Raw genomic sequence first — 12627 nt, 5'->3', positions numbered from 1 at the left:
GATTGTGGTTTATCAGATATTGATATTGATGGGTGTGAGGTTTCTGAGATTTGGAAAATTGGTGGAACTTAGTGTGTCATATCAAGATGTTTTCTCCAAGGATAAGATGGATTGTGTAGAGACAAAAGACTTTGTGCACAGAATTCATCTTTATGATGAACGCCCATTTCGCCTGTCCTATCGCTGTATTCCACCCGCCCACTATCAGTAATTGAGAGAAGTGTTGTCTGAAATGGAGGAGAAAGGCATTATAAGTAAATCTGTCAGTGAGTACGCTTCACCTTTGGTGATGGTGTGGAAAAAAGATGGTAATCTGAGGATTTGTACTGATTTTCGCTGGCTCAATGCTAAAACTATCAAAGATGCCCATCCATTACCGCATCAGGCTGATTGCCTTGCAGCTTTGGGAGGTAATGCTCTTTTCAGTACCATGGACTTAACTTCTGGATTTTACAAAATCCCACTCCATGAGTCTGATCGGTTATATACAGCATTTACGACGCTGATTGGTTTATATGAATATAATCGCCTTCCAAAGGGCTTATGCAACAGCCCAGATTCTTTCATGCGTATGATGCTCAGCATTTTCGGTGAACTTTTCAAGTCTACTCTGCTATCTTGACGACTTGTTGGTCGTTTGAACGAGAGGCATTGGAACGCTTAGAGACAGTGTTTTGTCAGCTAAGGAAAAGCAATCTGAAATTGGCTCCTAAGAAGTGTCACTTTCTAGGCCATGTAATAGATGGTACTGGTGTTTCAGTTGATGAGGACAAAGTAAAAGTAATTGCTGCTTTTCAAAAAGAGGACTTAATGAAGGAAGACAGAATTACACCTTCACAGAAAAAGATTAGATTGTTTCTTGGTATGATCCTGTCCAATCAATCCGTCATTCCTAACTGCTCTAGTGCTGCTAGACCCTTATTCAAGTTGACAGCTGGCCAGAAACGTGTAGTGAAGGGTGCTAGTGGTCGTAAGAAAGCAGGTAAATTTCTAGAGTTGACACCCCAGGACTGGACCACAGAATGTGATTTGGCCTTTGACGGATTGAAAAAAGCACTCATTGAAAGTGTAGTGTTAGCTCACCCAGATTTTGAGCGTCCGTTTATCTTTTGCACCGATGTATTGTTGGACGGCTTAGGTGCAGTGATTTAGCAAGTACCTGCCAGTGAGGACAAGGCATGACCGATCACATTCACGAGCAAAACTTTGAGCCGTAGTCAGACCAAATATCCCGCACACAGACTGGAATTTTTGGCTCTTAAATGGTCAGTATGCGACAAGTTCAGTCATTGGCTGAAGGGTCATGAGTTTACTGTGTGGACGGATAATAATCCGCTTACATACATTATGACAAAGCCCAAGTTGGATGCATGTGAGCAATGCTGGGTTTCGAAGCTTGCATCTTATACTTTTAAGATCAAGTACATTCATGGAAAACTCAACGTAGTAGCAGATGCACTCAGTAGAGATCCCTTCGTGAAGCCAGTGAGCCAGCGGCTCTTATTTGAGTCTTATTCTGAACTGTTGAGGCAAGTACACAGTGTGGAGGATGGATGTGTGCAAGAGACATTTCGCCTGACATGCCAACCACAGGCATTAAGATCACATCCAGCCCTACATACTGGGTTGAATGCTTCAATGTCCGCTGAAGATGTGTCCTCCATTCTGTCTTCATCTGATGAATGAGATACAGGAACTGAATTTAGGGCATTAGCACAGTGATGCTGTCATCGCCAGAGTGTGTTATTATGTAGAAAGGGAGAGTAGACCATCCAGACGTGAACGTGCAAATGAAAACCAAAGTGTGTTGCGGATTCTAAAGCAGTGGGACAAACTTTCAGTGCTTAATAGAATTTTGTACAGAACAATCAAAGATCCACTTACCAAGCATAAGAGGTTTCAGTTTGTTTTACCCAACTCCTTGAAGGAACAAGCACTTTCTGGCGTTCATGACTTGGCTGGTCATCAAGGGCAGCCACACACTTTGTCATTAGCTCGTCAGAGGTTTTTCTGGCTAGATATGGAGTGTGATGTGCGTGATTATGTGAGGAAATGTAACAGGTGTATTTTAAGCAAGACTCCAGAACCGGCAGCCAGAGTGCCCTTGGAGAGTATGAAAACAACAGCCCCTCTTGAGCTTGTTTGCATCGACTTTTGGTCTGCTGAAGACCAAAATAACAGGTCAGTAGATGTTTTAGTGATTACAGATCACTTCACAAAACTGGCACATGCATTCCCGTGTCAAGACCAGACAGCAAAAAGAGTTGCTAAGAAACTATGGGACGGCTTTTTCTGTGTTTATGGTTTTCCCCAACGTATCTATTCCGACCAAGGTGCGTCCTTTGAGAGTGTGCTAATTGCCGAACTTCTTGACTTAGCTGGCATTGAGAAGTTTCATACCTCACCGTATCATTCAATGGGGAATGGTAGTACTTAACGGTTCAATAGAATGCTAGGTAACATGTTGAGGTCGCTTCCACCTGGACCTAAGCAAAAGTGGCCACAGTTGGTGCAGACTATGACTTTTGTGTACAACTGTACTGCGCACGAAACAATAGGTTTTGCCCCTTTCTATCTGATGTTTGGTAGGGTGTCCAGGTTGCCAGTTGACCTAATGTTCCAGAGTGTTTTACGAGATAAGTCAGTGTGTAACTATGACATTTATGTTGAATCACTAGTCAGTGACCTTCAGTCAGCCATGGCGTTAGCCCAAAATAATTATACGGTAGAGCAGCAACACCAGTCCAGTCAGTACAATAGACGAGTCAAGGGTTTGCCCCTAGCCATAGGTGACCAAGTTTTGGTGGCCAACAAGGGTTATAGAGGGAAACGGACACTTGCTGATAGATGGGAACCGGTGATGTACTCTGTTGTTGCCTCAAAGCCTTTGCTGCACATCTATAAGATACGTGACAGGGATGGTAATGAGCGAGTAGTCCATCGGAATCTTCTTCTGCATGTGAAATTTCTTCCTTTGCCTGAAACAGACGTTGTTAGTTCTTGTCAGAAGAACAATGAGACTTGTGTTTGCACTGTACCAGAGATGAGATCTGATATGGCACTTAGTGGTAGCTTAACTGAGTGGTCACAGATTGATGGTTCTTCATCCATTGCCAAGGTGAATGAGTCTATAGATCAGATGAGATCAGATGTGCTCTTACATTAGTCACATTCAAATCCAGACTCAAAACACTGTTTAGATCTGTTTAGATGTGCATTTACTGAATGAGCACTGTGCCACTGTGTGTCCGACTGTTTGTACTGTATTTTATTTTATTTTATTCTAAACTGTTTCAATTATTCTTATTTTTTTATTCTTATTTTAATCTCTTCTATGTAAAGCACTTTGAATTACCATTGTGTATGAAATGTGCTATATAAATAAACTTGCCTTGCCTTGCCTTGCCTATAGAGCTGTTTGATGGTGACCAGACAGAGCCTGAGGAATTCTCACGAGCAGACTCTGTATGACATCTCTATTGCAGCTGCATGTGGTGATGACCGCACTGCTTCATGGGTGCATTCCCAAGTTCCCAGTCAGCATGGACCAAGTGCTCAGACAGCTGTTTCAATGGCTGAGGATGACGCATTGGCTTGTGCTATTGCAAGTCACTTACCTCAAATTCCTGATACCAACAGTGTGCCTGTTATACAGGATCCAGTTGCTGATTCTGCTGTTTGTGGCCATTACACCACCAGATTTGGAAAGGTAATTAATCCTGTGTGTAGACTCATCGAATCTATGGTTCTGGGTCTCCAGTTGTTCATGTCTGATTTTTTAGGTAGTATTACCTAACGTTATTGTAACTGTATTATTTGAGTACCTGGTTGAAGTATTCAAGGTGTAAAGGGCACCTTTCTTAAACATTTTCATGTCCTTTGAATAGGTAACTTTCAATGTTGAATGTCTTCACTTATTGTTTTGTGTGTGGACCATGTCATTCTTGTGATCAGGGTACTGAATGTTTGTTTTCTTTTCTTTCTCTCATCAGAAAGTAAATGTTGAGCTGATTCTCCCATCGCTGCCTGGTGTCCAATTATTTTCACGAAAAAAAAATAACACAACGCAGACTACACCGGTCACACCTGCTGCCATGACATTAGACCTACCACTGTAAAAGGCTGTACAATATTCTCAGCTCCTCAGTGCAAAAACCTGACTGACAAACGCACACCCGCTTCTCTTTATACCCTGATGTCTGGGGGCGGGACATGCAAATTATGTCGGCCTTTTCTCAAGTTCAGAGGTGTGCGAGGCTCCCAAGGAAGACCCCTTGTGTCACTACGTTCGACACAACATCTCGTTCCCTCCCTCAGGGAACAGAGGTTACAACAGTAACCATGACATTTAGACCACAAGACTGTGTGTGAAGATTTAAAAACAAATCATAATTATGGCATATCATTAAATATCAATATTTTAACATTTGAATGAAAAGGCACATTTGGTTCAGGTCATTTGGTGCAACTATGAGAAAACGTATTGATATTCTTGACTTAAAAATTCAACGTATGTTTGAAAACTTTTTTAAATTAATTATGAAGTTGTGTACTCTCTCATGTATTTAAGGTGCAAGGAAACAATTTTAATATCTTTTACATGATGGTTGCACCACATGCCATTTTAAAAGTCATTAAAATTGTTCTTGTTTTTTGTACAAAATGCTATAAATGTTTTTCAAACAATTTGTAAAACACCATGAACTCAAAGATTACATGTCTATGAATTTGAAACGTTTTAAACCAGATTTTTTTAATATTTCAAATTTGTATCACCGGACAACCTTATTTGTCAATGACCCCTTTCTAAAAAAAATCTCATTTGACTTGCTAAGGCTATTTTCATAGTTTGGCTAATATAAATAATATAAAATTGCCATTATAAATACACACAATTAAATAATATTTTCTATAACTTTTTGCATAGTTTAAAATAATTTCAATAAAAGAGTAGGCAAGAAATACATGGATATTACTATTTCTGGTGAGATTCTGAAGTATGGATCAACTGGACACTTTACTATCCCATAATCCCTTGGGAGCTGAAGAGACGGGAGGCTCTTTTAACCTTTAAGTGCTATATGTACCAAGAAAGTTGATTGTTGAGGCCGTACAGACACCATCAAATAATGTGCTACCATTTTAGAAAGGAAAATTAAAGGTATTTCAGAGAGAACATAGCATTATCATTGAATTCTTTAGACTGTGCTTCTGTGTCTCTGTGTGTTTGTAAACAGTGTATGTGAGCAGAATGGATTTCAATATGGGTTAACATGGTTCTAGTAGGATAAAATCGCTTACTAACCTTTCTGTGTAAAGTTATAGCCAAATGTACAACTTTGCTGCCATGAATATATAACACCCAAACTTCTAAAAGAACTGTAAAAAAAAATGTCAGCTCAAATAATACATGGGTTTTAACAGAAGAATTAATGTAAATGGTTTTATAAAATTATGAGCTACACATTTCTTTTTCTTTCTCATAAATTTTTCTGTAAAACTGCATTTGCTGCATTTGAAACAATGCGTGTTGTGAAAAGCACTATACAAATAAAAATGACAACTGGCCACATTCACTTCCATTGTAAGTGCCTCACTGTAACGCAGTTTTTGCTTCTTTTTTAAGAGACAATTAGGGACGAGTCGAAATACATTCTTATGGCAATCATTATTATGCCACAAACACTGCCAGTTGAGCTTCACTTGTATTGTAGCTGAAATATTACTTTTATGTGACCTTCAAATAATCAATAGAATAAAAAATGTTATCTGTTAATTCAAATCAACCCCTGGGATATAATTGTGCCTAAAGTTGAAGAAACACCCAATTGCTTGTAACAGCTGATCAGTGTTTTTTTTTTAAGAGTATACAAGTATTCATATATGCAGTATTTCTTATATACTGTATATCATGTACAAAATATATCTTCTGACACTGAAGAAAAACATCCTCTTGTTAAACAACCAGCTCTTGATTATTAATACAGTCTTAATATAAAAGCATTTGAATGTGTTTAAATTAAATTTGATTTCAATAAAATGATTTTACATATAAAAGTCAACATCGTCTATGGTAATTTGCACCAGAGGAAATGCTTCAAGCATCTGTAACTCCTGTACAGTAATTAAGTAACTGATTAGTAGTCTCTTAACTTTGGCAGGGACATGACTTTATTGCCCATACCTAAATATATGCATGTGTAAGACACACACACACACACACACACACACACACACACACACACACACACAGAAATGAATATGTATAATCTCTCAAGAACTGCTTCAAAGAAAGAGGAAATCTGTTATGCAACTAATAATGGCACACTTCAGTGACCGAAATGGAGATTTAGGCTTCCGCTCTGAGAGAGAGAGAGAGAGAGAGAGAGAGAGAGAGAGAGGTCTAAAAAGGTCTAAGAAGAAATTGTCTGCTTCAACGCATTATACCGTATAATGCAACACAGTGCACTGTTTGATAACATTAGCATTCGTGCTTTGTCAAGACAGCTTTACATCTCTTTAACTCTCAGCTTTGCCCTGTGATAATGTATCATTTTCTTGCTATTTAGAACTGCGCTATTAACAAATATTTGTACATTTCTTCTACATTTATATTTTTGTTGAATCTCTGAAATGTTAAATTGTGTTTTTGGTTGTATCTGTTTGTTTATTACAGATCAACTTTGTCTAACTTAATTTTATAGTAGATTGAGAGAATATTAAACATTGCCAAATGGCCACAATGGAAAAACAGCCTTGTTGCCATTATGCAATTGGGGAAATTATTAGGAAAATAATTGCAGAGATTTTTTTTTTTTTTTTTTTTTATTGGTTGTTGTAAATGCAAATCAAATTTAGGCTATAAATTCAATAAATTGTTAACAAGCTAGATCAAACAGTTTACTTCATGCACTGTATTTTCTGCTGCATACCGTTTTTTAAGTAGCATGTGATAATATGCAATATACATCTGAATCTGATTGGACGAGAGACATTCCATAAGCACTGATGGTCTGACACCATCAGCACTCGTACGCATCACTGTGTGTGTCACTGCGCTTGTGTTCGTGCCATTCTAAACTAAAGTGTAAGATCAGTGCATATGTGTTAAGAGCAACTGTCTGTCTTTTTTTTTTTGTCATTACATATGTTAGCCAGCAGGTGGTGGCAAAAGATAATTTTAAATACAACAGCTCTTCATGATCGCTTGTATTAATACTACACTACTAAAGCAAGGAAATAGCTTTAAACTAACAACTTCAGCATTACGGCTCATCACATCTGAGAGACACAACAAACTGATTAATTACACAATGGGTGCTGTTTAAAATGGCGGAGTACATTTTGGTCCCAATAGTGATCGACTCTTGCGAAGCGGCTACCATGAAATAGGGCGAAATACCCCCGCTTGGACACTATGTTTCCACTGAAAAAGCTGATCTTCAGAAAGCTAACAGCATCTCTTCTTGGGTGTGGCAACAGGTGATTGCACAGGTTCCATCTCTGTCTCTCTCTCTCTCTTTCTCACACACACACATCCATCCTTGTTTATCCAATAACTTGTTTGAAACAGCACAAGCCATGATAGTTTTTCCTTGTTCATTGAACTGTTGTATATAAGCAATATCACACTCGCAATTGTGCTATATGGCCCTAAATCAACCTACGGCCTCGTGCCAGTGGCCAAATCACAGCAGTGCTGATGTGGGGCCATATCGAACTCTTGATTGTGTGATATTGCTTAAGTACAGGACAATATAATTTGTACCTGTAGTATAGGCTACATTAGCCGATACATTTACATTTACAATTAAATTTTGTCTGAATATGTCTATTGCAATTAAATTGACTTTAAATGAACTAGACTTTTGCAATTAAAGAGGTTACAATATGCTTTAAATGAATGAAATCTCTTTTGAAACATGTACAGTCTCAAAAGAAACTCCAAATATACATATGTTAAGACATATGTTGGGTGCTGCCCCTTTAAGGACGTTGATTCTGTGGGTTCATGCGATCACCACGGAAAAAATAAGGGAAAAATGAGGGAGAAAGCCATGTTGTTCTTGTGTTGAGACTTGTTAAAATTCTTTAACAATTCTAGATGAAACTATAACATAACATGATCTATTCCCAGCGTGGTGAGTAATACTTCTGTTGTTATAAGTATCAGGCATGAGAACTGGTCAGGGGTAAAAAAGGTGAGAAGGATACGCCAGCAATAAATCCAATCCAATCAACTTCATTTATATAGCACATTTTAAAATACAACAAGGTTACCAAAGTGCTGCACAAAGAATAAATAGAAAGTATAATAAATATGGGGCCATTTTAATGTGTGGAGGCAAGTCATTCCACAAAACACACAGCGTCTGTTGGGTGGGGTCTGGTTTTATTTTTTATTTTTCGCCTGAACCAGATTCTCAAGGGCCCGTTTTCTCTGTTTAGCAGCATGTCTCAGCCTTGCCCTCTTCAGCTGCCTGTTTTTTGAGATCCTGAGCACTACTGGATCCTTTGCAGCAACAGTTGAGTCTCTTCAAGCAGACTCTGGTGCTGCTGGCATGTGCGGGAGAGAGAGATCATTTACGGACATGTCCGTCATGTGTGTGTTTGTGTGTCTGTTTAAGTTTACTATTAAAATATTATTTATATTGACAAGCCGGTTCTCGCCTCCTCCTTGCCCATCCTACCCCCCTTACATACACGTAAACTACAACAACAGCAACTAAATGTGTGCATTGTGAGTTCTACTCAAGAGAAATAAAAGACAAATTAAAATGTTAATGTTATCATTTCATGGGTTACAACATACAAGACACTTTTAAATGTTTTATAAGGTGTGTTTTGTCTCTCTCTATATCTCTTGGTCAAATCGGATATGCTAAAAATGCTAATGTTAGCACTTAGCCTAAAACATTCAATTCAAATAACAAAATTTATTAAAAAAAACATTGTCTAAATAAATATTATTAAATCTGATTTGATCCTCAATTCAGTCCAACAAAAAAAACCTATAATTTTAGATAAAAAATGTCAGCATTACCATAGGAAATAGTGGCAAGCAGCCAGCCAACACCTGAGGCTTGTACAATGAAGCCGGTTTCGGTGACTAGCCAGGTTATAGATTAATTTGCCTCAACCCCAGATTTTAGGGTCGGCACTCCCAGTCTGAGGCTGATCCCCAGATGGCCGACATGCTTGCCTGGGCCAATGTCAGCGTGGGGTTGGACTGGAATGCTCCGTCCTCCCCGCAGTCCTCACAGCTAGATGATTGGTTCCTCCGGTCCGCCCCCATGCCCGGTCCCTTTCTTCCCGGAGGTGCATGATGAGCTGACGAGTTCGAGGAGGGCACATTTCACTGCCCGCAACTGGCCTCCTCACTCATCTGCGCTCACTACCCTCTACGGCGGGGCAGCCCACGGTTACTTGGAGGTCCCCAAGATGGACAGAGCAGTTGCGATCCACCTATGTCCTGAAAACTGCCTAGAGTTGCTGGCTGTAATCCTTGCCCAGAAGGCGTCATGCACTATATGCACACTCAGTGTGCATATAGTGCAGGGGTGCCCAATACGTCGATCTCGATCTACCAGTCGATCGCAAGGCAATGCTGGTAGATCGCACAAAATTTAAATGTACTTTCGTTAAATTTTAATAAAAATAAATATAATGTCTTTCCTTCTTTTAGTTTCTGTCTGACTTGCACTTGACGAGTAAATATTGACCAGGCGAGGATTTGTTTATTCAGTTGCCATGACAACGCCTTCCAAGGCATAGGCGCCTTCCAAGGACTTCTGAGAACAGAGCGCGAAATTGCGATGCTAGAAGTGTTTGAGATCTGCTACCAGCAGCTACTGCCCGGATTATGCAAAACTATCTGATTCCATTCAGTGCAAGTCATCAAAATAAGGTAAATGCCCTGGCTATTGTAATCTATTGTGCTGTAGGTGTTTTGGGTTTAGTTTTAAAACTGAATGATATCAACATTGAACATTATTATATATATTTTTTATTAATTAGAAGATGAATTCCATGTAGGGATACATGCAGTAGTCCCAACAAGCATTTTCTTATTTTAAATGAAACTGTGTTTTTTTAGTTGGTAGATCTTATTGAGTTGGTCATTTAAAAGTAGATCATCACACAAAAAAGTGTGGGCACCCCTGATATAGTGCATTATATCCAAAACAGTTTAGACAGTGGGTGTAAGATGTGACATTTTAAATAATATCAAGCTATTGAAAGTCAGATTTTTAAATCAAATTGTTTATTATGTCTCCAAGAGTGTTGGTTATTCATGTTTTTGAGACATTACAGCTGATTTTCTGTAAAGCTGCTTTGGAACAATGTGTACTGGGAAAGCACAAATAAAAAACTATGTGATTTTTATTGTTAGAATTTGTTTTCTACTTTGACAGTAAAATCTCAATGTTCTTTCTTTGCACTGTCAAACATACAAGTGATAACAAGTGCTGAAACATTTGACCAATCAGACATTAGGATAAATAATTCATTAAAAGTAATGTCCAGCATCATCCAATCACTGCCAATCATGTTAAAATAAAATTATACAATATAAATTCTCAATCTGATTACCATTGTCCCATGTCTGTCAAACATGTTGAGTGATCCAAACATCATCTGCAGCCTGAAACTGAACTTTTGGTCGGATTTTAAGAGTTAATGCACTTGGCTGCATTGGAAAGCTATAGGATTCTCCCTTGCTCCCTATTTAGCGAATGACTTTATCTGCAGTGTGCTGTCTGTCTGCACTGGTCTCAGAACAGTTCAAAATGCACCTTATTTTCATTCTAACTACATATAAAGTCTCTGAGAGCAAAATTTTTCAGCATTTGGATAAGTCCATTGATTCTCAATGTGATAATGCACAGTGAATAAAGGATGTCTAAGGAGAAAAAGTGCTAAAGTAAACTTTAATGTACATTGTGTTTAGCAGCATGGTGTTTCTCTATAAATAGCTAAAATTATTTAAAAAAAAATGGCAAATTGGATTAAATTAGAGACTCAAACAGGTTTCAATGTCAAAACTTAATGAGGTTTCTAACCAGATGTAGTTTTGTTGCCATTTCTCTGAAAGATGAACTCCACTGTGATCAGCGCCATGTTCTTTTGTCACATGGCTCAGTGTGTCAAAAGTGTATCCCTTTACTGCCGAGTCTTCTGAACATCTAGGTTACTATTGTAACCTCTGTTCCCTGATGGAGGGAACGTGACTTTGTGTCGAAGAAGCGCCACTAGGGGTCTCTCTTGAGAGTCTTGTGCATCTCTGAACTTGAGAAAAGGCCAATGAGAAATTGGCAGACAGAATTTGCATGTTTCCGCCCCCTGACTTACAGGTATAAAGGGAGGGAAATGAGTCTGTCCATTCAGGTTTTTGCCCTGAGGAGGCAAGAATGAGGTTCGCCATAACAGTGGCTCAGTTCAGCGTCGTGGCCGGGAGGACATAACGTCTCGTTCCCTCCATCTGGGAACTGAGGTTACAATAGTAACCTAGACGTTTCCCATCTGTCACTCACTTAGACGTTGTGGGGTCCATATTTAATCACGCCATGCATCCCATCCAGGGGCCAGACGTGGAGGTTCTAGAGGTCTGGGTGTGGATGCCAGAGGCTGCCCAGTCCCTGAGAAAGAAGGTCCTTCCTCAGGGGAATTCACCAGGGAGGGGCTGTCGCGAAGAGCACGAGATCCGAGAACCAAGTCCGAGTGGGCCAGTAGGGGGCCACCAGAATGACTTGTTTCTCGTCCTCCCTGATCTTGCACAGCACCCATGCAAGTAGGCTCACTGGGGGAAATGCGTACTTGAGCAGCCCCCGGGGCCAGCTGTGTGCCAGCGCGTCTGTCCCGAGAGGAGCCCCTGTTAGGTAGTACCAGAGCGGGCAGTAGGGGGTCTCTTGGGAAGCGAACAGGTCTACCTGTAACCGTTCCCAAACCAGCTGGACCGACTGGGGATGAAGCCTTCACTCTACACTGAGCGTACCTTGTCGCGACATCGCGTCTGCTACCAAATTGAGGTTACCCAATATGTGAGTGGTGCGCAGCGATCTGAGTCGCTGCTGGCTCCAAAGGAGGAGATGGCAGGTGAGTTGTGACGTGACGGGAGCACACGCCGCCTTGGCAATTTATTTATGCTACCGTCGCAGTGCTGTCTGAATGGATCAAGATGTGCTTGCCCTGAATTAGTGAGAGAAACCTCCGTAGGGCAAGAAATAAAGCCAGCAACTCTAGGCAGTTGATGTGCCAACGCAGCGGGGGCCCTTCCCAGGAGCCAGCAGCTGCATACCCATTGTACACGGTGCCCCAACCCTGCTTGGAGGTGTCTGTGGTGACCAGAATGCGTCGGGACACCTGCTGTGAGGGGACTCCTGTCCGCAGAAAACAGAGGTCTGTCCATGGATTGAAAGTCTGGCGGCAGGCGGGGGTGATGAACACACAGTGCCATATGGATGTCATATGCCCCAGGAGCCTCTGGAAATGTTTTAGAGGAACCGCCGTGCCTGGCTTGAATAAGGTGAGGCATTTCAGCACTGTCTGCGCGCGCTCGTTGGTGAGGCATGCTATCATTGAGACTGAGTCTAACTCCATGCCGAGAAAAGAGATGCTCTGAACCGG

This window comes from Xyrauchen texanus, chromosome 37 (assembly GCF_025860055.1).
Source record: "Xyrauchen texanus isolate HMW12.3.18 chromosome 37, RBS_HiC_50CHRs, whole genome shotgun sequence".
Classification (NCBI taxonomy): Eukaryota; Metazoa; Chordata; class Actinopteri; order Cypriniformes; family Catostomidae; genus Xyrauchen; species Xyrauchen texanus.
The sequence above is the reverse complement of the archived record's forward strand: the minus strand, read 5'-3'. Positions refer to the sequence as shown.